This window comes from Stegodyphus dumicola, chromosome 2 (assembly GCF_044657685.1).
Source record: "Stegodyphus dumicola isolate Sdum_Otavi_A_Nest chromosome 2, ASM4465768v1".
Classification (NCBI taxonomy): domain Eukaryota; kingdom Metazoa; phylum Arthropoda; class Arachnida; order Araneae; family Eresidae; genus Stegodyphus; species Stegodyphus dumicola.
Window position 1 is genome coordinate 40,476,142 of NC_140769.1, and position 23,841 is coordinate 40,499,982.

The window sequence follows — 23,841 nt, forward strand, 5'->3', positions numbered from 1 at the left end:
GAAATGTAAAACTATCTGAAAAAGGTACAATTAACCCTTTGGCCTACAACCACGAGTCTGACTCGTGGTAAAGAATTTATACATAAACAAAAGCCACGAGTCTGAATTTGTGTCGTAAACAAAGACTCGTTGTAAAGAATTTGTGTTGTTAATATTGTCATTGACTATTGTTAATATTGTGATTGACGTCTCCAAATCAAACTTTGGTCAAAGCTTTAACAAATACAAAAGTGGAACTAGGCATTCATAGATTTTGTATATTGTTCGCTATTGCGCACTATCGTTCTCAAGTTTATGCGACGTCCTGTTCTATGAGACATATTCTCAGCATAACAGAGTTCCTCATCCATATATTATTATGTTATGTTTTGTAAGGATCTTAAGTTTTACTAACGTTTATTTTATTTTAAATCTTTACTATCACTTCTTATTTTCTACTTCCGGCCAGAATTATAAGCGTGAAGGAGTTTATGCAAAGTTGTCTGGCGAACGCCAAGTATTTAAGTGTGGCCTTTTTGCCAAGCAGAGGAGAGGAAGCCGTGAGTTCGAAGCAGGCCGCTTACCTTAGAAGTTACGCAGTTGCTACTTTGCCTTCCAGGCCAGAGGTTTTAATCCTCTTGATAAATTAAACGTATTGTAGTGTTCACAGTCTCTGTGCTACATACGCTTCCTGTTATTATAAGGCCAATCTTATTCTAAAGTTAAATTAGAGTTTAGTTTTATTTTGATATCTTTTAAGTTAGACCCCGAGTGGAGGGTCATTGTATTCCGAAGTACGGAAGTCATTGTATATAAAGAAAAAATAAAGGGTTTTGTATACCCTTCGTCTGTATCCTGTCTACTTACTACAATTAGTGAACATAGCTTTAGTAAGCTCTCTGTTCTAGTCAGGTCATTGTATGTTTCCGAAGAAGGTTAGAAGAAACATTGAACCTGATAGTGGCGCCCGACGAAGAATAACCATGGCCGAGTTTCAAGAAGAACCTGTGCTGCCTGCAGAAACAGCTCAGAATCCAGAAATGCCAGCTGCCGCCCTGGAAGGATTTGGGTACATTGTCCAGACCATGCGCGCTTCGATGAAACCAGAAGCAACGTTTAATGGAAACTCACAGGTAACCAGTTTTTTGGAAAAATTGGATGACCACTTCATGCTCTACCCCGTGCACGAGTTTCAAAAAGTTACCTTAGCTACCAGCGCTTTGAGGGGCCAAGCGCTTAACTGGTTCAAATGTATCGGCAGAAGTCTCTTGGGTCAAGCAGGAAGTCCCACCTATACTTACGAAAATTTCAAGACTGCCCTACTTAAAGCCTTCCCTGTTGTAAGGGATTGTGCGAAATTAGAAACAGAACTTTTCAGTATATATCAACAAAGAATCGAAAATCTCTCAAGCTTTATTTTAAGAAAAATTCACGTCTTCAAACTCTTGTATGGAAACCGTCCGGATCCTGAGATAATTCAAGTGATTTTGCCGAGGTTACTGCCCCAAGTACAAGACTTTATTGAATTAAGAAATCCGACTACACTGGAAAAGTTATTTGAGCTAGCAATCCAGTTTGAAAGTAGAAGAACGGCGGACATTGAAAGAAGACGCCAATATCAACAGCGAAACCAATTTGGTACGCCAAGACTACAGCAAACTCAAGCACATGGCTACGGAGAAAAAGCGAATCAGTGGGCAAGGAAACCCGAGCATTCAAAAACAGCCGGCGAACGTCGACAGTTCAATAGCAACCCAGGAAAAAAGTCTCAAGGCCAGTGGAGAAAGAAGGAAAGCACCGAAAGGAAAAATAATTTAAACTAAAACGGATTTCTGCTGACGAGAGGGTGCGGAAATCCGAAGGCCACGAAAACCCCTCTTCCTACAAGTTAAATACAGTAATGGTGAAAAATTTAACTCTTCCGAAGATTGAAGTCTTGGTAAATAATATCCCGGCCACCGCACTCCTGGATACCGGCGCGCAGTGTTCCTGTGTGGCAGAAGTCTTTTTTAGAAAGTATTTTCGCAAATACCGCATATATAATGCGGATAATACAACAGTATTAGCGGCGCAAGGAGAACAATGTAAGTGCGTAGGTAAAGTACCTTTGTACATCCGTATCAAGGACGAACAAGTAAAGGTGATGTTTTTTATAGTAAAGAATTTGCAAGCACACTTAATCCTAGGAATAGACTTTCTTTCAGACGCACAAGCTACACTGGATTTTAATGAAGCGTCTCTTAAGCTGACGATGAAACCAGTGCGTGTAGAAAAGGTTGAACCGCCAAGGTTAAATCTCGACCACCTGCCTAATGACGAGCAAGATAGAATCCGACAAGTGGTAAGTGAATTTGCTTCCTTATTTAGTGATATTCCAGGATTTACCCAGGTTACTAACCATAGTATTGACACCGGAGATGCATTGCCGGTTCGTCAAAAACCATACCGGTATGATAAGAATAAGGAAAAAATTATAGAATGGCATATTACCGATATGCTACGTAAAAAGATCGTAACGCCTATCTCAAGTAGTTATGCTAGTCCGGTGGTTTTATGTAAGAAAAATAATGATTATCCTTTGGAGCATCCAAAAAGGTGGAGATTCGCTATTGATTACCGTAAATTAAATTCCATAACGAAATATCCGGTATATCCGTTACCGATTATAGAAGAAATTTTAAGGAACATAAAATCAACCAAATTTATGACGACTTTAGACTAAACGAATGGTTATTTTCAAATAGGGATCAGGCCTGAGGACGTGCCTAAGACTGCTTTTATAACCAAGTCTGGCACTTATGCATTTTTGCGAATGCCGTTTGGCCTTTCAGGCGCCCCAGCAACATTTCAGCGATGCATGGACATTGTGTTAAGACCTGTTCTCGGAAAGTCCACATTTATCTATTTAGACGATATCATTATTACTAGTGATAATCTAGACCAACATGTACAGGATTTAAGACAGGTGTTTTCTTTATTAAATGAGGCCGGTCTAAAAGTTAATGTCGAAAAATGCAAATTTGCAGCCCCTGAATTAAAATATTTAGGTTACAAAATATCGCAAAAAGGGATCGAGACAGATGAATCAAAAATAATCGCTGTACAAAAGTATCCGACTCCAAACACGGCAAAGAAGCTCTCTTCTTTTCTAGGACTTTGTTCATATTATAGATCCTTTATAAAAGATTTTGCGGCTATCGCTGAGCCATTGTTAAAATTAAAAAGGAAAAAGGCAAGATTCTCTTGGACGGCCGAAGCCAATAGTGCTTTCGAAAAATTAAAACAAGCATTAACGCAAGCCCCTGTGTTGAAATTTCCTGAAAAGGATGAAAATTTAGAAATTTCAGCGGATGCTTCGGATTATGCGGTAGGAGCGGTACTTTCTCAAAATCAGCAGCCAGTGGCATTTTTTAGCCGAACTTTAAATCAAACACAAAGAAACTATTCCGCGACCGAGAGAGAGGCACTTGCAGTTCTGTTAGCAGTGCAAAAGTTCCGAGTCTATTTTGGAAAGGCGCCGATAACAGTATATTCTGATCATGCGGCGGTAACTAGATTGTACTCTGGGAAAAATTTATCCCCAAGGTTAATAAGATGGGCACTCAAGCTGCAAGAATATAATCTGGTAATCAAGCATACCCCCGGAAAGGAAAATATCGTAGCAGATGCCCTATCACGAATTAAATTAGACGAACAGGGTAATACCGTAAAAGTTGCAATGCTGACAGCGTGTACAATAAATTCCCGAGAAACTGTAATAACCGAACTGGGTAAGGATCCTGAGTTTGGAAGTATTTATGAGTATTTGAAGGATCCTGAAAATTTTAGCCACCAAGATATTGTGGCGATAAGAAATAGGGCGGCCCATTACGAACTAATAGATGGTCTATTATTTTATACAAAAACTACGAATTCCAACAACGAATTTCGACCTGTTATCCCAGCTAGTCTTAGATTAAATATCCTGCAAGAGCTCCATGACAGCCCTTTAGCTTCTCATGCTGGTATTCGAAAAACTACTCAACGCGTACGCGAGGCAGTCTACTTTCCTGAACTACAAAAGTTAACAAGGGCGTATGTCCAGTCCTGCCCAACATGTCAAGCCGTTAATTATATTAATTTCCGCCCGGCCGGGTTTCTAAATAGTATTAAATCCGAATTTCCAAATGAAATAATCGGCATCGATTTATTGGGCCCTTTCCCAAAAAGTCAGTTAAACAAAAGTCGCTATCTCCTTGTTATAGTTGATCATTTTAGTAAATGGACCGAAATTGTTCCCTTAAAACGAGCCTCCGCGAAATTAGTTACCGATTCTATTTTAAATAAATATATTTTAAAATACGGGGCGCCCCTAAAAGTTATATCGGATAATGGTCCTCAATTTGTAAGTAATATATTTGAAGACATGTGCCAAAAACTGGGCATACGTCATTTAAAAATGGTCCCGTATCGGCCGCAATCAAATATAGCGGAACGGGTCAACAGAAATATAGTGAAAATTATCCGTAGTTATGTTAAAAATTTTCATAAAAGCTGGGATAACTATGTCAATGAATTTGCTTTCGCCCTTAGGACCGCAAAACATGATACAACGGGCAAAACTCCTGCTGAGTTATTTCTAGGCAGAAAGGTTATAACACCGTTAGATAAACTATTTTATGTGCAACAAAGAGCCCCAGAATTTAAAATGGGTGATATAGAAAAACTAATAAAAGAAGCAAAAAAGAATACGGAAGTAGCACAAAGAAAACAAAAATTGTATTATGACTTGAAACGACGGGGAGTAACTTATAAAGTAGGGGATGAAGTACTAAAAATTAAGCATTCACTTTCTTCAGCACCAGAAGATAAAACTGCCAAATTTTTTCCACGCTTTGAAGGACCATATGTTATAGAAAAAATAACTCACGCTGTTGTAGTGTTAAAGGCAAGAAATGGTGAAACCTGTTCCGCAAACATTGACCAGATAAAACCATTCTATGACCGTAATAAAATGCAAATCTTTTCAGATCTTTTCCAGGATCCGGTACGGCAGACACCTCAGGTACAAGTTCCAGAGGTGGGAAAACGACAAGTACAAGGGCAAGCCAATGAGAGACAGAAGCAAGTGAAAAGAAAATTGCCCCGCGGAAAAATTGAAGGTACAAAGAAAAAGAAGCCGTTCCACCGTCCAAAAAACAGAGTTCACGAACACCCCCAGAATGAAGAAGGGAGAAGGACGACGTATGTGGAAAAGACCGGGAGAAAGGACGGCAACTATAACCCGGCTGTGAAACGGAAGATTGACTCATCCGACAGAACTCTCCGCAGCAAAAGTCGCCGAACTGCGGAAGGGCCATCAGCGGCGGAGGAAAAAGTACAAGAAAAATTTGAACGGCCAACAACGAGGTCCAAGCAGGATCACGACAGAAGTTTCCCGGTTCCACCAAGACCAGCTGCCTTCAAACGGCCAAGACCACAAGCAGAGCACAAAAGGAAGATGTTCAAGGGTGGCCGTAGTGGTGAAAAACGGAAGCTTCCAGAGGAAAGCACTGAAGGGCGAGCCCGTACAAGAAGGAGGATCAACCAAGCTACGGTCTGCAGCACCTTTAAAGACTGGGCCCAGAAAAGGATGTCTGAATATTACAAAGATAAGTAAAATTTTATGTTACTTTACAAACTTAAGTTAATCTTTCATTCTTACTGCAAGTGGCAGATTTCAAGAAGTTTTACCTCATGCGAGGTCTACCTTTATCGCCAAAAGGGCGAGAAATGAGTTGTGACCGATTTTCTTATTATGTTTTTCAATTACTCGCGCGTAAAACTAAAGTTGATGTATAATAGCGTTGTGTAAAGACTTAAATATTGTAAAAAGTTATTGTATAAATTTTATTTAAAACATTCTAACAAGAAAGAAGTTTTAGTCTGAAAGACTTTTTGAAATGTAGTATTATTTCAATGTAGAAAGAATTGGCACTTGCTTTGAAAAGAATAGAAGTTAACAATGTACTACTAATGTATGTTTTCAAATGTGTAAAATTAACGGCATCTTGATATGTTCTTGTATACATGTGAACTGTTATTTTGAATGTTTAGAAATACCGTGATATGGTAAAAGTGAAAGTAATGTTAAAAATTTGTTATTCGTGTGACTGTAAAGATTAAATCATGGTGAATATGTGTTAAAGGTTGAATGATGTAGTTAGGCTCTCTGACGCTACACTTTAGAGTTAGCCACTTTCAGAATAATACCTCAGGGTCTAGAGTTGAAATTAGGGTGTGTTAAGAGGTCTCGTATGTTGAATTTTAACACGTTAGTGTTTTGATTGTAGGAGGAAGTGTTGAACACATAGACAGAAACACATTCGTGTTTGGTGTTTTTACAACACATGTCAGAGAGCACGGGGAGAGATAATTAAAATAGTCATGAATGAAATAAGAATGTTAAGAAAAGTATATTCTATATGTTATTTGCAATGTCATTCTGTAACATTTCATTAAACTAGTTTTCCTTCCAGATCTCTGGAAGGAACCAGAATTGAATAAAGCTCCTGTTTAGATGCAGTACAGATGAAAAAGAAAAAAGATTGTTGTATATTCCGGGAGCTGCTATTGTAACAAATTTCTTTCTTTTAAAATTTTCTAGTTTCTAGCTGAGTTATGATTGTAAAAGGTTGGCCTCGCGTTAGTTTCTAGAGCTAAAAGTTTTCAACAAGGTCGTTTTAGACCTCAGTTTCAAACTAATTAACTCTGGCGGGAAGTATGTAAGGATCTTAAGTTTTACTAACGTTTATTTTATTTTAAATCTTTACTATCACTTCTTATTTTCTACTTCCGGCCAGAATTATAAGCGTGAAGGAGTTTATGCAAAGTTGTCTGGCGAACGCCAAGTATTTAAGTGTGGCCTTTTTGCCAAGCAGAGGAGAGGAAGCCGTGAGTTCGAAGCAGGCCGCTTACCTTAGAAGTTACGCAGTTGCTACTTTGCCTTCCAGGCCAGAGGTTTTAATCCTCTTGATAAATTAAACGTATTGTAGTGTTCACAGTCTCTGTGCTACATACGCTTCCTGTTATTATAAGGCCAATCTTATTCTAAAGTTAAATTAGAGTTTAGTTTTATTTTGATATCTTTTAAGTTAGACCCCGAGTGGAGGGTCATTGTATTCCGAAGTACGGAAGTCATTGTATATAAAGAAAAAATAAAGGGTTTTGTATACCCTTCGTCTGTATCCTGTCTACTTACTACAATTAGTGAACATAGCTTTAGTAAGCTCTCTGTTCTAGTCAGGTCATTGTATGTTTCCGAAGAAGGTTAGAAGAAACATTGAACCTGATAGTTTATTCAGTTATGCCTGCACGTATTGTTGCGTGCGTATGGGTTCGTAATGGACCTAGGCGCGCACAGAATCGATGATAGCTTGATAAAATTTTTTTTCCAAATGAAACACTTTTACAATTTTCGAACTTTCCACAAATGCTCGTAAAGCTCTTCTTAGTATAACAGAGAACAATCAGTAGTTACCACTTCAAACTATTAAGCATGTTAAACACAACGCAATGCAAAGTGCGTCTAAAGAGTTGCTCGCATGGAAATCTCAATACTCCGAAGTCAACTCTGAACTGGAAAAATAAAAAAAATAAAAAAAAAATAAATAAATAAAAAATAATAATAATAATAATAATAATAATAATAATAAATAAAATAAAATAAAATAAAATAAATAAATAAATAAAAAAGTGGAAGCTTTCAGAATTTAAATTCGTCCAAAGGAGCGTTTTTTTAAACATTTTGTGTGTTACCTTTATTTATTAAATATCACGTTCTTCGCACTTAAACCATAAAATTCAGTCCAAGACCAATATTGCAAAATAGTTTTAAATTGAGCATATCTTTAGAATTTCCGATACACAGTCTCGTGCGCTGGAGATAAAAGTGTTCTTTCTGTACAACGTTGTCATTGCTGGCTTTGAAATCCTTGAGTTTGTTAATAAAAAATTCGTTAAAGTTTTACAAAATAGGAAATCGATAATAAAACAAATTCCAAATTTTAAATTTGATCTTCCACATGCCCATATTCGTAGAAGGATCACGTCATTCAAAATTCGATGGCTCTATGTACCGTTGTTTTATCACAATACAAGAAATATACATACATTTATGCAGATTTTTCATTGTTTAATTTCTTCAAATATAATGCAGGTCTCTAACATTTGATGGCAACAGTTTAAAAAGTGAAACGGACATTTATAGTGATTCAACGCAAAATCGCAAAACGAAAACAATATTCCTTCAGGGAGAAAGCATCTTTGGACTGAAAATTGTGAGGAGATGCTCTTTTCGGTCTTATATAATTTTCACCCGGCCGCCGAGATATCTCTAGTGCTTTCCATTTCTCAAAATTACTTGAAGAAATATACGGTTAAAGTTACATCTAAGGGCCGGATACGATTAGTTATATATATAGGGACCGATTACAGTTATTCAATCGCAGTTCCAATTGCAGTTATAACACAGAGACTGGACCAAAATGTCGCCAAATTGTAGCCATTGCGACTTTTGACGATTTTTCGCCAAATTTTACGACAAAAATTAGTCGTTAAAATCGTCTCCACCTTGGCGATATCTCACAATATTTGGAGAGGTAGCCATTTGCCTCATTGTTAGACTTTTCCCTGTAATCTTACTTTTCTAACAGAGATTCTCACTCCTTCAGACTTTTCATTTTTGTTATATTATACAAAATTCCTAACAGTCTTATAAGTTTTGTTTGTGTTCTTTTCAAGAGAGGCTCATTTACGATTAAAGAACATATTGTGACTTATTCCTCTTCTTTTCTAGATATTGACCGATTTAAATCTTATTAATGATTGAAAAGCGTATATGAATGGTTAGGGAAACTTACGAGTCATCCTAAACATCTGAGCCAATATGGACATAGAATCCATTATCCTGATGTTTTAAAAGTTTCCTGTTTGCCGCCGCGGAGTCTTCCTTTGTGCAAATGATGTGTGACGATTTGTAAAGGAACGTTCTAGCCGGTGAGTACCACAAGAGGGGGGCAAATTAGATTTCTATTTGCTAATATATCTTACTGTTACACGTATAATGTGACGCTTGTTTGTTTCAATAGTGTATCGATGAGTTCCAAGATCTTGTCTTCGTTGACATTGATAATGCCTTTCTCATAGTGAAAAACAACGTGAAGTCTCGTAATCGCAGCTCTGTTTTTGTATATCTCTGTGCTGCTTCAGCGGATGATAAGGTTTCTGATTTTTTACGCATGGTATGGCACGAACTCCTTTCAAACTTTCTGTTGAGTTTTTTTTCCCAAAGAGCTCGCATTGTTCAGTAAACATGATTAGACACTGACAGTTTTCTTCATATCTTACCAATCGTTATACGCTTGATCTACGAGTTCTAAACTTCTATCGTTTGAATATATCAGTTGTTTCTAGCTACTCTATGGAGAATTGCATAATTCTATGGATTTGCCTTTATGTTTTTGCGATTCAGCTGGTAAGGAGTGTACTATCACAAAGTAATGTTTCATGCTTTGCAATGTCAGGTAACGTTACAGTTTTATTATTGTAGTTATAAAAATCATTGGCAAATATTCATTAAAAAACCATTTTTCATAGTTGCTGCTAAACATACGAGTGTTATAATTATTGCTTGTACCCTCTGATTCTGAAATGCAAGCATGTAAAAAAAATAATAAGCAAATAAATATTTAAAAAATTTGAAAGCTTTCAAATATTACATTATACCTAAAGGGCCGTTTTTTAAACGTTTTAGGTGTTACCTTTATTTATTAGGTATCATGTTCTTCGCACTTAAACCATAAAATTCAATTCAACAACAATATCGCAAAATAATTTTAAGATGAGCTTATCTTTAGAATCTCTGATATACAGTCTCGCGTGGTGGAGATTTTTTTTTTTTTTTTTCTTTTTTTTTTTTTTTTTTCCCGTACAGTGTTGCGATTTCTTGCTTTGAAATCGTTGAGTTTGTTAATCAAAAATTCTTTAATGTCTGACAAAGTATGAAATAGATAATTGAACAAATTTCAAATTCTAAATTAGGGCTTCCAGATGCCCATATTAGATGGAGGATTACGTTATTCAAAATTTGATGGCTCTAGGTACTGTTGCGGCCCACCAGCGGCCGAGCGGTAAAGACGCTGAACACTGGTAGTTCGGTCCGAGGTTCGAATCCCGCGAACGGGCTGGCTGCATGGGCGTTTTCGTGGTTTTCCCCATGTGTAACGTGTATACGAGCCAGTTTCCCTTAGAAAGTCCTCCAGGAAAGGCATCCCTCCCCTTAGGCAGATAGCCCTAGTGTGCTTTGCCATAATTAAATACACCACCACCACTAGGTACTGTTGCTTTATCACAATGCGAGAAACATGTATACATCTATGCAGATTTTCATTATTTAATTTCTTTAAATATAATACAATTATGCTGTAATATTTTTTGGCAACAGTTTCATAAGTGAATCAGAAAATTAATCAACGCAAAATGTCAAAACGAAATTAATAGCCCTTTGGGCTAAAAACAAATTTATTTTTATGTATAAAAATCCACGAGTGGTTTAGATTCTGCCTACCATATTGAAATATTTGGAACTGTAATAAATCATATATTAGATATATCTGCATTAAACTAGAAGATTTGAGGCGTCACCATCTTTATGCAGCTTAGCACTATCATTATGGAATATCTTTAAAATTTCTCCTAGGGACTGTCATTGGCGCTAGAAATAAGGACAGTTATCACTGCCAGTAATACTGACTGGGTGTAAGCAGTGAAGGATTGATAAATTTTATTCTTTATCATGGGAGATCATCCAGCTAAATGATTAATTTGATTACAAAATCTAATTTACCTACAAAATAAAAATAAAGCATTTTTAATCTTTTTTTGTTACAGAACAAAGAGCAACCTGCTCTTATTATCTGTTTGATAAAACTTTAGGTTTTTAGTTTTTTTTTTTTTTTTTTTTTTTTTTTTTTTTTTTTTATAGCTAGCCTTTTATTGCTCTGTTACAGCTTGCACTGCTGCAAATCAAAATATGTAAAGGAATATTAAACTCTAAATCCAGAAATTGCGGAAAGAGTTTATTTCCGCACGAACTTTTAAAGATTTTGATTTCATTTAGAGTTTGAATCTAGGCCCTATCTTTTGTCTTAACCCTGTAGAGCCGTTAGGTGTTATTTTTTTTTGAAAGCAAGAAATGTGAAAAATGTCGTCCTCGTCGGGACTCCAACCTGGACCTCTCAAATACACGCCGATTGTGCTACTTTTACACCACGAAGGCATGCTGGAAGGAGGAAGAAAATACCTTATATACTCCTTCTTTTAAAGGGCGACTGGGGATTAGAGGACCCAATCGCATCGCCAAATCCTGGTGGTGACGAATTATTGTCCACACCTTTTTAGTTCGGACACAACAGTAGAGTCATTAGTTTTATTTATTTTTTTTAAGCAGGAGGCGTGAAAAATGTGCAAAAAATGCCCTCGCCGGTACTCGAACCTGAACGTCTCGAATACGGGCCGAGTGTGCTACCGTTACGCCACAAAGACAGGCTGGAAGAAGGGAAAAAATTATTGAATTCGACCTCTCAAATGCTTTTGAAAAATTTGATTTAAATTTGATTCACCCTGCTGAAAGAATTTTTATTCCGTATTAGTTGGATGATCCATAAATAGGAGAAATCGACATTTATACAGACGGGTCAGGTCTGGGAGACGCCATTGCTTTCGCATTTTTAATCTAAAATATATATACATTTATTCTGACTGGAATTATGATATTACATTTATTCTGACTGGAATTATGATATTACATGGAATTATGATATTACATGGAATTATGATATTACATTCTGGAAATATGATATACATTTATTCTGACAGTCATAGTTCTTCAAGCTCTTTCACGACCTGATCAAGACAACCCTTTAATGGTAGATATTAGAGAATTATATAAAGACTTGAGAGAAGATCAAAATATTGTGTTTAATTGGGTGAAGGTACACGTTGGACATTTTGGAAATGAGAGGGTTCACGCACTGGCCAGGGAGGCAATTACCGATGTTAATGCTCGTGATATTGATGTACAGGGAACAACAAGAAAAGCTGTGACTATTGTGAAAAATTATATTTATGATAAATGGAGGGAGGAGTGGGAAAGGTCTGATCGAAATAAAGGTTATATGAAATTTGTTTAACTTAAAAAAGGTTTTTGTTATTCAGACATTGACGTTAACCAAATCATTACAGGTCATGGCCGTTGTCCTTTCTATTTCAAAAGGTTTAAATTACAAGAGTCTGACCTCTGTGATATCTGTAAAGAACCGGGCACTGCAGAGCATGATATGGAAATATGTAAATATTTTATTGATATCAGGAACGAGTTTAAGAAAAATGATGTTTTTAATATACATGATATTTTAAATGATTTTAAAAGACTGAAAAAATTTGCCAGGAAAATGATGGAGAAGATAAATCATAATAAGCTTGCAGTAGGGATTTGAACTTTAATTTTTTTTTTTTTTTTTTTTTTTTTTGTTTATGTTCTTTATGCCTGTTGAAGGTGTTGTTTCTAGCTTGCTTTGACGCAGTCCGCAAAAAAGCCATAGGGTGACGTAAAGTCTTCCAGGAGGGTCTGGCTACTTCCCTCATATCATATCGAATTCGACATCTCTTGCTTATTTATCTAACTAACTCCAGTCAGTTTCCAGATAATTTCTATTTCTATTAGGATATCTATATCTATTAGGATGAGATTCGAAACTTGACATTAAGTATCGGACCTTAACGAATTTAGAGCTTTTAAATATATAATTTGACCAGGGTTCCTTTCAGAAACTAATAATAATTTTGTCAGAGTAGAATCGTATCACCTACCACAGTAAATTATATGAATTTAATATAAATTAATATCAAGTCAACAAATTGCAATGTAATCAGATAATAATTCTAAAACTATTAAATCATGAAATAAGCAGTTTAGAGAGTATATTAGGTTTGTCACTTTAAAAAAGGAATGCCATTAGGAACTGAATTTTAGTTTTTTGCTTTCTTAATATATAAATTTTTTTGTAATTCACATTTGTGGGGTAGTTCTCCCTTAATAAAAGTGCGACCTTGACACTTGATTGCTCCTGCTATGCAAATTTTCCTGATTACACATCCAGTCCCTTCGTGTTCAAAGTACTCTTCGAGCAAGTCTAGGTATGGGGTTTGATAGAATTGAAAATGGGGAAATTTGGGGGTGACTGTAACAAGTAAGCTTAGTTATTCGAGCTGTAAGGCGCGTCACGGTTGAAGGATTGCGTCGTTTGGGAAAAGACCCCACCGCCCCCTATGACATTTTTCATTGACACTACCAGATGCTGCCACTTAGCATTACTTACCCTTGTCCCCCTCCGAGTCATGAGGGGTAAAATTGTGCGAAGTCCTTTGAGAAACTGAGCAAACACTGCTTAACATGAGTGCGTGTTGCGACTTGTTGCATTCGCATGGTATTTATTAAGATCGAAATAAAATTTAGTAATTGAAGTGCATATGTAAAGAAACTATTTACATTGAAAATTAATCTCTGGATACATGAAGGGAATCAAGAGGCTTCTCGCCTATCTTAACATCTGAGTAAACATCTGAGTAAAGTTGTTCCACAGAAGATTTTAAAAATCTTCTTTATTTATCAGATATGTAACAACAGAAATCGCCTCCGCAGCTTTCGGATATAAAAGAAACAAAGTAACATTTAAAACATTAAAATATGAGGTTTATAAAAGAAGAAGCGCCTAGAGGTTTGACTCAGCCCCCCCCCAACTTGCGTCAGCATTTGCGGGAAGCAAAGTTAAAGCCGACGAAAACAGAAGTGACAGTAAAAGCAAAACGATAAGATAACTGATTAACAAGCATAAAAACCTTACATATAATATAAATTCTTGAATTTTGAGGTTTATTTTCTCAAAAAAACTTGACGAAAAGTATTTGGAAAATATAGTCCAAATTTTTACTTTTTCACAGAACTGTGTTTTAAAATTTCATCGAGTGAGGAGGGGTTGGGAAAGAATACTTTAAGAATGACCATGGATAAACATTTAGCACACAAAGCTAAATTATCTCCAAAAATTTCTGACTATGGCAACCAGCACTATCGCGAGGTGAAGAAGAAGCCAGTGGTGATCTTGTCAACTGGAAAGTGCAATAATTGCAATCTTCTCCCATTTTTCAAGAAACGTTTCTAATGGATGGAAATGTAACTCATCATTCGGAAGTTTCGAAATGAATTATGATTTTTAGGAATTACGATATCAAGATTCGAATGCCGAACATTCTAGATTTCGAATCTGAAACTTTTCTTTGCGTTCATGGGATTCTTTCAAATATTTTACCATGATAGAAAGAGCTGCAACAATTCAAGCGCCGTCAGTGTGCGACATATAAATGAAAATATTAATAATTAAAAAGTTTTGAGGAAAAGCTCTTTGATAATTTTAAAAAATCTAATGTTTACACCACATGACTTCCTTGTACGGAATATTAAATTATACGCATTTTTTCTTGCATTTCATTTAAACTTATTGGATTGAATTAAATCTACTTTGCCGACAGCGCATAAAACACAATAGAATAAATGCATTCTTTAAAATTCACTCTAGTATTTGTTTACCATAGCGACACTCTGCGCTAGATTCCGTTAACAGTATTATATTTCGTTCATATTATAACTCATAATGCACAAAATTTATATCATTTAAAGAATAGAATTATCTAATCGTTGCCACATGTTCTATTCAAATACTATAATAAAGCTAGAATGATGTATAAAAGAAATTAAGCAAACAAAACAAAAAAGAAACAGTTTTTCACAGACGATTGAGTATTTCTCATTCAATTAATTCAGTTCTCACTTCGCGAGAAGGCAAAAATACATAAAAACTCAAAATATCTATGTTAAAAATTACTAAGTAAATCTTAAACACTTATTTCCTCGAAAAAATTCCAGAAAAGATTAAGTATGATTTAATTGGCAATAATAAATGAAGGCGTTATCTTTGTTGTTGCGAAGTTTCTCTGGATTGGCAACAAATCCACTAGTGTGCTGTTTCAAATGTAAACAATCAATGGCCGCCATAAAAAAAAAAAGGCTTAGCGGCACTTAAACAACTTTAAAATTGTTGATAATTCTAAAAATATTGCATACAGATTTATTAAAGGCATCAAAACCTTAACCGGAAGATAAAAAGAACATAATTCAATCATTTTTAAAGCAAAAAATGTACAATTTACAAACATATAAGAGTAAAGAAACTGAGATCACTGAGCCGGGTAACAGAGAGGATATATATATAAATATATTTATATACGTTTGGTGCGGCCGATTGCAACCAAAGTATGAGGTGCATATCTACATGTTATAGCAGTCCTATATACAAAATTTCAACGTTCTGAGGCTACTCGTTTTTGAATTATGCGAGATACATACGTATGTTCGTACAGACGCCACGAAAAATTCTCTTCAGAATTAATTTTAAAGCAGTTTTATAATTTTTTTGGAGGAAATGAGTCTTTTATTCTGTTCTTACGTACAGATATGACGCAAAAACATCATTAAATTGCATTCGATAGCGATCAAAATGGATATTTTCGTTGAAATATGCTGCCTGAAACTTTTCGCGATTACAATACTTCCTCTATTCTTTAATGTATGTTGCCTATGTAATGTTAGCTTTGAATGGGTAAGTTTCTCATGTAGGTAGCCAGATGTTATGATTTTCATTTTTACTTTAATTTCTTCTTTCCGTACTCCTCACCAGAATGCAAGTTAGCTATAAGACTATTTAAGCTTAGGGCTTTTTTGTCTCAGAGAGAGAATTTCTGGAACTCTCCCTGCACTATTAGATTCTATCAGCTCTATCTAAATGTAATTGTTTCGGTTTGTAGTCTCTTGCAGCCGATACTTATGCACCGGCAAATGATTTCAGCTAGCTTGTAGCTTAGTATTTGACTATGTAGTCTTAGATTACCTTATCAGTGTTTAAATTTAAGTGACTGTTATTGCTTATTTTACATTGCCACTAGTAGTGATTTATCTGTAGCACGAGTTGTACATATTTTCTTAAAAGTTAAGTTTCATAAAAAAGTCTTTAAAACCTTCGCACCTGTCTTTGTCGTATTATTTCAGATATAGCGATAACACGTTACCTGTTTAATAGGATGTAAGACTAAGATATGATAAAGTTCAAGTATAAAACAAAACACAACTTTATAAAACGCTCCAGATCTGCCAAAAATTATAAAATCTGAAATGAGGTTTTTACTGATCGATTTTTTTTTTTAGCCCAAAGGGCTAGAAGGCCCTAGGAGGGCTATAAATTTCGTTTTGGCATTTTGCGTTGAAAACTTTAAATGTCGGTTGACTTTTCAAATTGTTGCCACCAAGTATTACAGCCCTGTATAATATTTAAAGAAATTAAATAAGGAAAAATATGCATAAATGTAAACCGCTCTTCGTTTTCCTCCTGGTTAAACCGCGTTTAACTGCACTCCACGTTCCTTCTATTTTACTAATTTCGGCACTTGTATTCGGATCCTTAAATGTTTAAAGCCTTCATCTGCAATTGTACGCCTTTCAGCAGTCAGAAATTGCAGTCGTATCCGGAAGAATATACTCATTTATAACACGAAACAAACTTTCAGACGATCTTTCAGGTACCAATTTCATAACACATTACGCACGCGCAACCAAACACAGAAATTGAAAAGAATGCTAAAAAAAATAAAAAAAATAAAAAAAAAATCATACGAAAGGGTTACCATTGCAAAAAATAGCCAAAATCTCTATTTATTACAACACATTTAACAACATTCACCCAGTTTTTGTGAATTGTGATAAAACAACGGTACCTAGAGCCATCCAATTTTGAATAACGCAATCTTCCACCGAATATGGGCTTTTGGAAGCCTTAACTTGGAATTTTGAACTTGTTTTATTATCGATTTCATATTTTGTAACACTTTAACGAATTTTTGGATTAACATATTCTACGATTTCAAAGCGAGCAATGGTACGGGGAAAAAAAAAAAAAAAAAAAAAAAAATATTTCCAGCACCCGAGATTCTGTATCGGAAATACTAAAGATATGCTCATTTCAAAATTATTTTGCGATGTTGCTGCTGGATTGAATTTTATGGTTTAAGAACATTTAGTAAATAAAAGGTAATTAACCTACAAGCGTTAAAAAAACGTCCCTTTGAGTGTAATGTAAAATCTGAAATCTTTCATATTTTTTAAAAATTTTTTAAAAATTATTATTATTATTTGATAGGAGAAAAAATAACTTGAGAGTTACTTCTCCAGATTGAGAGTCTCGTTTCAACCTCCCTCGAAATAATAAATATTTTGAGCAAAACCAACATTTCTTATTAGCTTTTAATCATGAGATATAGTTTACAAAGTTTCGGCTAATATCATTAAACTCTTTACTTTCTTCTCCCTACTTCTACTCCCTACATCTACTAATGAGGCATATAACTAATTTCTTCTTACCATAATTTCGATGTAAAACATTTTAAACTGAAATAGACGAACTCGGGCACATAATATTTTAAAATATTACTAAACTGAGAAATTAAGTCTAAAATTTCAACACCTGTTTCTATTTGACAGCAGCAAAAGAGCCAATTCATTAAAATTAGTAAAAACTATCTTCAGTCTATTAGCGCAATGTATTAAACAGTGATGTCTTCTTATGTCTCTGCCAACCAGCGGCCGAGCGGTAAAGTCGCTGAATACTGGTAGTTCGGTCCGAGGTTCGAATTCCGCGAACGGGCTGGCTGCATGGGCGTTTTCGTGGTTTTCCCCATGTGTAACGTGTATACGAGCCAGTTTTCCTTAGAAAGTTCTCCACAAAGGCATCCCTCCTCTTAGGCAGATAGCCCCCGAGGCTTTGCCGTAATCACACACACACACTTCTTATATCTCTTACATTTAATTCTTAATTTATAAATAGCTTCGCATAAAATTTCTGCAACAGTTCATGAGAACGTGTATTTTGTTCATCTGACCACATTTTAAAAATATATTTAAACATTAAACGTTAATGAAGAACATATCAATTTAAAAATAATTTTACATAGTATTCAAAAGATTTTAAAGACTTATAATAACAGCATTATTTTAAATATTATGCATACGAAAATAGAAAAAAAAAAGTGAAGCTAAAATAGGCCCTTCTCTGTAAACTATAAATAATTTTTATATTAAAAAATAAAGAAAAATTCAAATTATTAAATATTTTACTTTAATCAAGGAATTTTGCATGTTCTAAATTATATAGATTGCCAATATTTATTTCAGAACCTTTGGTTTAACTTCTAATGCATGTCAAGTGGGTATACTACTCACAAGTTTGACAAGGTCATTTATTAGAATTTAATGATATCCGTATGAAATTACAGCTTCATTTGCTTTGTTTCTTGGATTATTTAAACTATTTTAATATCATCCAAATATTTTCAGCTGTATAGCGATCTGGCAAGGGGATAGACATTTTAAAATTACATTAGAAGAAGACCATCTGCTCAGTGGCATGCTGCATTACCATATCAAAAGGTAACACTGTTTTGAAATATGTTAATAACTAAAGAAAGCAATTTTCCTTGAATCACAGTAATATACTGATCAGCGTTCTTTTTTCTGTCTGCGATGTGAAATCGACTCATGGCAAATGTTGAGATACATCCTCATATCGTAACTCCAGTAAAATGCTTTATTGTTGTTGTGTTACAATATCATTTAAATCTTTTATTATGATGCCTTCGTACAAATGTGGTTCGTTTATTGGGTGTTAAAAATGTGCTCTTTTATGATCCTAAGTAAATTTACGCCTTTGAACCACTGTCCACATGACCACGAGCCCGTTATAGTTAAGCGTCTGTTTTCATTACTGAAAGATTTCTTTATAAGTTTATGGGCTCTGAAATCATTTTCATTCAGTCTTCAATTTACATTCTAACTGGAACATTAATTTAATATTTTCTGTGCAATTTATGTCTCTTTTTTTCGTAATGCTCAGAACGATCTTTTAAAGACAAACGAATAAGACTCCGTGCCATTTTGTATCGTACTTTTTCTTAGGCCTCTCTTCCTATGCCGATGTTGAAATTTCAGGTAAAAGTGAATTATTAATGTGTTTACTAAATGCCGAAAATGAGAGCCAGGTTTCATAACACTTTGATAGAAAAATAATCATTCATCATAAAATGAACTAATTATAGAATGTTTAATTACTTGTTTTTAAGCAAAGTTATTTAAATTAATATAATTGTTTTTAATTTGCAACATAAAATTCCCAACGGCAAAAAGTTTAAATCAAGGAGAAAAGAAAATCTGAAAGGTTTCAGATTTTATAATACATCCAAAGGAGCGTTTTTTTTAAATAGTTTGTGCGTTACATTTAATTATTAAATATCATGTTATTCGCACTTAAACCATAAAATTCACTTAAAAAAAGCAATATCCCAAAATAGTTTTAAATTGAGCATATCTTCAGAATTTCCGATACACAATCTCCCGCGCTGGAGATAAAAGTGTTTTTTCTGTACAACGTGCCTATTGCTCGCTTTGAAATCCTCGAGTTTGTTAATCAAAAATTCGTTAAAGTAGACATAAAAAATAAATAATAAAACAAAATAACTAATAATAAATAAATAATAAAACAAACTCCAAATTTCAAATTTGATCTTCCAGATGCCCATACTCGCAGTAGGATAACATCATTCAAAATTGGATAGCTCTAGATACCGTTGTTTATCACAATGCGAGAAACATGCATACATGTATGTAGATTTTTGATTATTTAATTTCTTCAAATATAATACAGGGCGGTAATATTTGGTGGCAACAGTTTGAAAAGGGAAACGGACATTCAGAGTGATTTGACGCAGTATCGCAAAACGAAAACATTAGTCCCTCACGTACAAAGCCCCCTTTGGACTAACAATCATTCTCTTATATGCAGGAATTCAGACATCAGAAATATCTTTATGAATTGAAAATTAAATTTTTTTTATTAATTATGCTTTTAATGAACCATTCTTTCTATCTCAATTTTTCAAATACTATTATTATATTAAAATGGTAAAAAGTTTGGAATTTTACCTAAGACGTCTTTAGTGATACGTACTTCATTAATTTGGAATTGAAGCTAATTTTGAAAATTAGATTGTATGCTCATAATACAAGTTTTCAAGAGTATTGCAGAACTTTTGCATTAAGCTGCATTTATGCAATAAGCTGGTGAACGAAGAGAAGAATAGTAAGAAAGAAAACGGGAAAATTTAATCGGTTATCAAAGCAAAATATACGTTACAAAAAAGTTTTGAAATGAATGCAATAACAAAATATCAGTTTAAAATTAAAATGTTGGTTATTCCGCTGTGTAAGAGAGCTGAAAAATTTGATTAAACTAATTTAAGATTAATTGCTTAGTCTTCAATATGCTTGAGGTACGTGAAGAAATCCAAACATATATTATTTCATACAAGAATGTACATAGACTTCTGCTTCAACCATACGATCTTAAATATTAAAAAAATCTTTTATTCTCTAAAAAAAAGGACTGCCTTTCCTTTTTTCAGAAAGAACTTCTCTTTGTATATATTTGTTATTTATGTTGTATGTACATTACTTTTTGTGTTCAAGAAACTCTCGATAGAAAAACAATGATATGTGTCTAGTTTTGTTTTATCTGATGTTATTTTTAGAAAATTTACATTTGTTCGCATTATATTTGTTTTGAATTCAACATTATTTTGATATATTCTTCTTCTTACTATTCCAGGTATAGAATATTATTTCTGAGGATTTATATTAAAGGTACCTCCCGTGTACAAGACAAATACTAGATAAAATAGAAATTATCTTTGCCAATATGAAATGAATTACTTGAATCTCATTAAGTGCCAGTGAAAATGACAATTCTCCATTTTCAAGAAGTCTGGAATATAACGAAAGTTATCCTGCCTTTAAGTGTTTAATGACATTAAGTTTCTGAGTTCCGACAAATTAAGAGGATTGCTGCAACAAATCCAACGCCAAACTATTTAATGAATTGCCAAACTGTTCAACACCGCTGAACATGAATGTTTGAAAATGTAAAGTATACTTACAGCATGGAGATATTTAAAAGCCTTTGAGCTGAAAGTTCTCTTGTTGATTAGGTTTTGGAAAAGATAGGTAGAAGTCAGGACTCGTTCGGATCAAATTAATTCAAAACAAAGCCCTCAGTTAACCAAATCAAAATTGATATGGATGTGGGCAACTGTTTTGTTACTATAGGTGACATAGGCATCAAACCAATGACAAGTGCTTTCAGCTTAACTTCTGAATATCCATGAAGCTGAATTGTGCATTTTGCGACTGAATGTAGGATTGACCATGACAATAATAGCCAATGGGCTTGGCGCTTGTATTTTTAAGATTCTGATGCTCCAAAATACAGAAAGCTCTTTAGTCACAAAATTATCTGTTGGAGAATTAGACAGTGTTAGAAATAAAAGTATCTAATATGGAATATTGGGAAAATAAGATAATTTTTGTATTTTATATTTAAAATAAGGTACCTTTACAATAATAAAAAATATCACACCGTCGTTTTTTCCAATGCCATTTTTTTTTAATATTTCAAATTTGGTTATCATATTTTAGTTCTATCCGTGATAACCTTATATTTTAGTTTTTCCTTCGATAAGGTAAATCCCAGCCACCTTTCCATCTCATCCAACAAACCCATAACTCCATCCATTTCTGCCAACCTTAAACGATGGACTAGATGGGTGGGAGATTGAAGGAAGGAAGGAACCCTCACCTTTCTGTAGAAGAGGGGATGTCGCCGGTGGTTAATTGATTCCTGGAGGAGTGTCATTATATGTTCCTCAGATGATGCAACTGCCAGGCGACAGAGATGGATGACCGATGACATCACTTGTAGTGGTCCCAGTGACGTAGCTCTGGAACGGTGTGCCACGTGGGAAAGTTTGCAGCGGTTGCAATCCGAAGCCGTCATACGAAGAGGTGAAGAGCGATTTATTTCGCGCCGCTAGTGATGGAAAAGCTTTCCAGGAAGAGGGAAGTGTAAATATTGCTACTGGCTAAAAGACAGCCTTTTGTTTTTTCTTACTTTTAACATTTACAGAACCAAAATTTGTAATTTAGCAAAAATACAATCTTGAGAATTTACATTCATTGAAATGTTCACTTTATTCTAGAAGCTTCTGAACTCTTAAGAGTAGAATTTTTGTAACGCTGTCTACACAAGTTATCAAATCTGATACATTATACGCTGTTGTGGAATTTTTAATTGTTTTAAAATAAGAAACAATATTTAATATGTTTATAATTTTATATTCAGCAGTCCCTTCTTTTAAAAGTATTTGGATGTAGGTAATTACAGTCCTTTCAATTTCTTGAAGGTATAAATACTTCGGCCGCTATTGCACCCGGATAATCTACACGAAATTGAAATTTTCTATTGTCCGTTTGATAATCAACAGGCGCCTTTCTGAGACTGAGTAATATAATCTGGATAACTAGTATAAGTTCTCATCGGCTGGATTCTGAACCTTTTTCGCAGAAACTTGTTGGGCTTTTCGGAATAGAAAACATGAAGATTCAACCACACCCTCACCAGGATATAAGCCACGGATATTGCAGTTGCTAGCTGGATGAGATAAGCATGTTCGTCACAAGAGCAAGCAAAAAGAAAGTGGTAGTTTCTTACGTTCTTCCCCATTGAAGGGGTAAGGCACGAGAACCAGTCATCCAAATCCACGTAATGACGAATTATAGTCCATCAAATTTTAGTACGGTGGCTACTGTACACTCTTTAGGTTATATATGGGGTGTCTATATTTTATTCAACTGATTAAAAAACCAGTACTGAAAAAAAAAAAAAAAAAAAAAAAAAAAAAAAACCCACAAAAATAATTGTAATCGAAATTTTTATTTCTGGCTTTCTACATTTTAGTTTTTAATAGCTGCTGTAAATACCATTATTTGTAATTGCAGATTTGATTGATTACAGATTGTAGCGTTTCTTGTTAACTTATTTTAGCTTTGTGACTCAGCTAAATTTACAATAAATTAAATTGTTTGTTTTATATCTTTGTGAATTGATTTAAGTAGTTATTTGACACAAAAGCTTGCTAGAGGCAGTGAATAATGGATGGTACTGAATTACGAATGTAATAAAATATATTTAGAAAGGTTATTTCTAATCATAGTTTTTAGACTTTGAAATAAACAGATTCTTTTCGTCATTTTTGTCTTTAAAGTACCCTAGAAAACTATTAGATTTATAGATCTGTGAATAAATATACAGTAATAAATACTCTAAGTAAATTATTATTTTCACCTAAAGAGATATTATTCCTAAAATAGAATTCACTAAACATAAAGATTGATGAATTGAAAAATCAGTGCCAACTACTTAATGTTTGCACTTAAATACCATATTATCGTTATGTTCCCTCTTACTAGAATCTAATATGGCAGGTAGGAATTCCGTTGCCTACTCTTTACAAATTTCGGATTAACAGACCGGGTAGGAATTCTTGTCTTGAGCATATTCTATTCAAGTTTGCAAGTTTACCTCTAAAACCATACGACTTAAGTGCTGAATGAAAAGTCCTAAATGTCATCACGTTTGGTATGTGGGAAGAAGAAAAATCATAAAATATTGGATAACACTAAAGAAATGCTTCCTCGAAAAAAACGATTAGAAGCGTTAACACTCATGAGCAGCCGTTTTGTAACTCGTCAGCTACTAAATATTGTACGTTCGATTAAAGTACGTTCTGAACTCC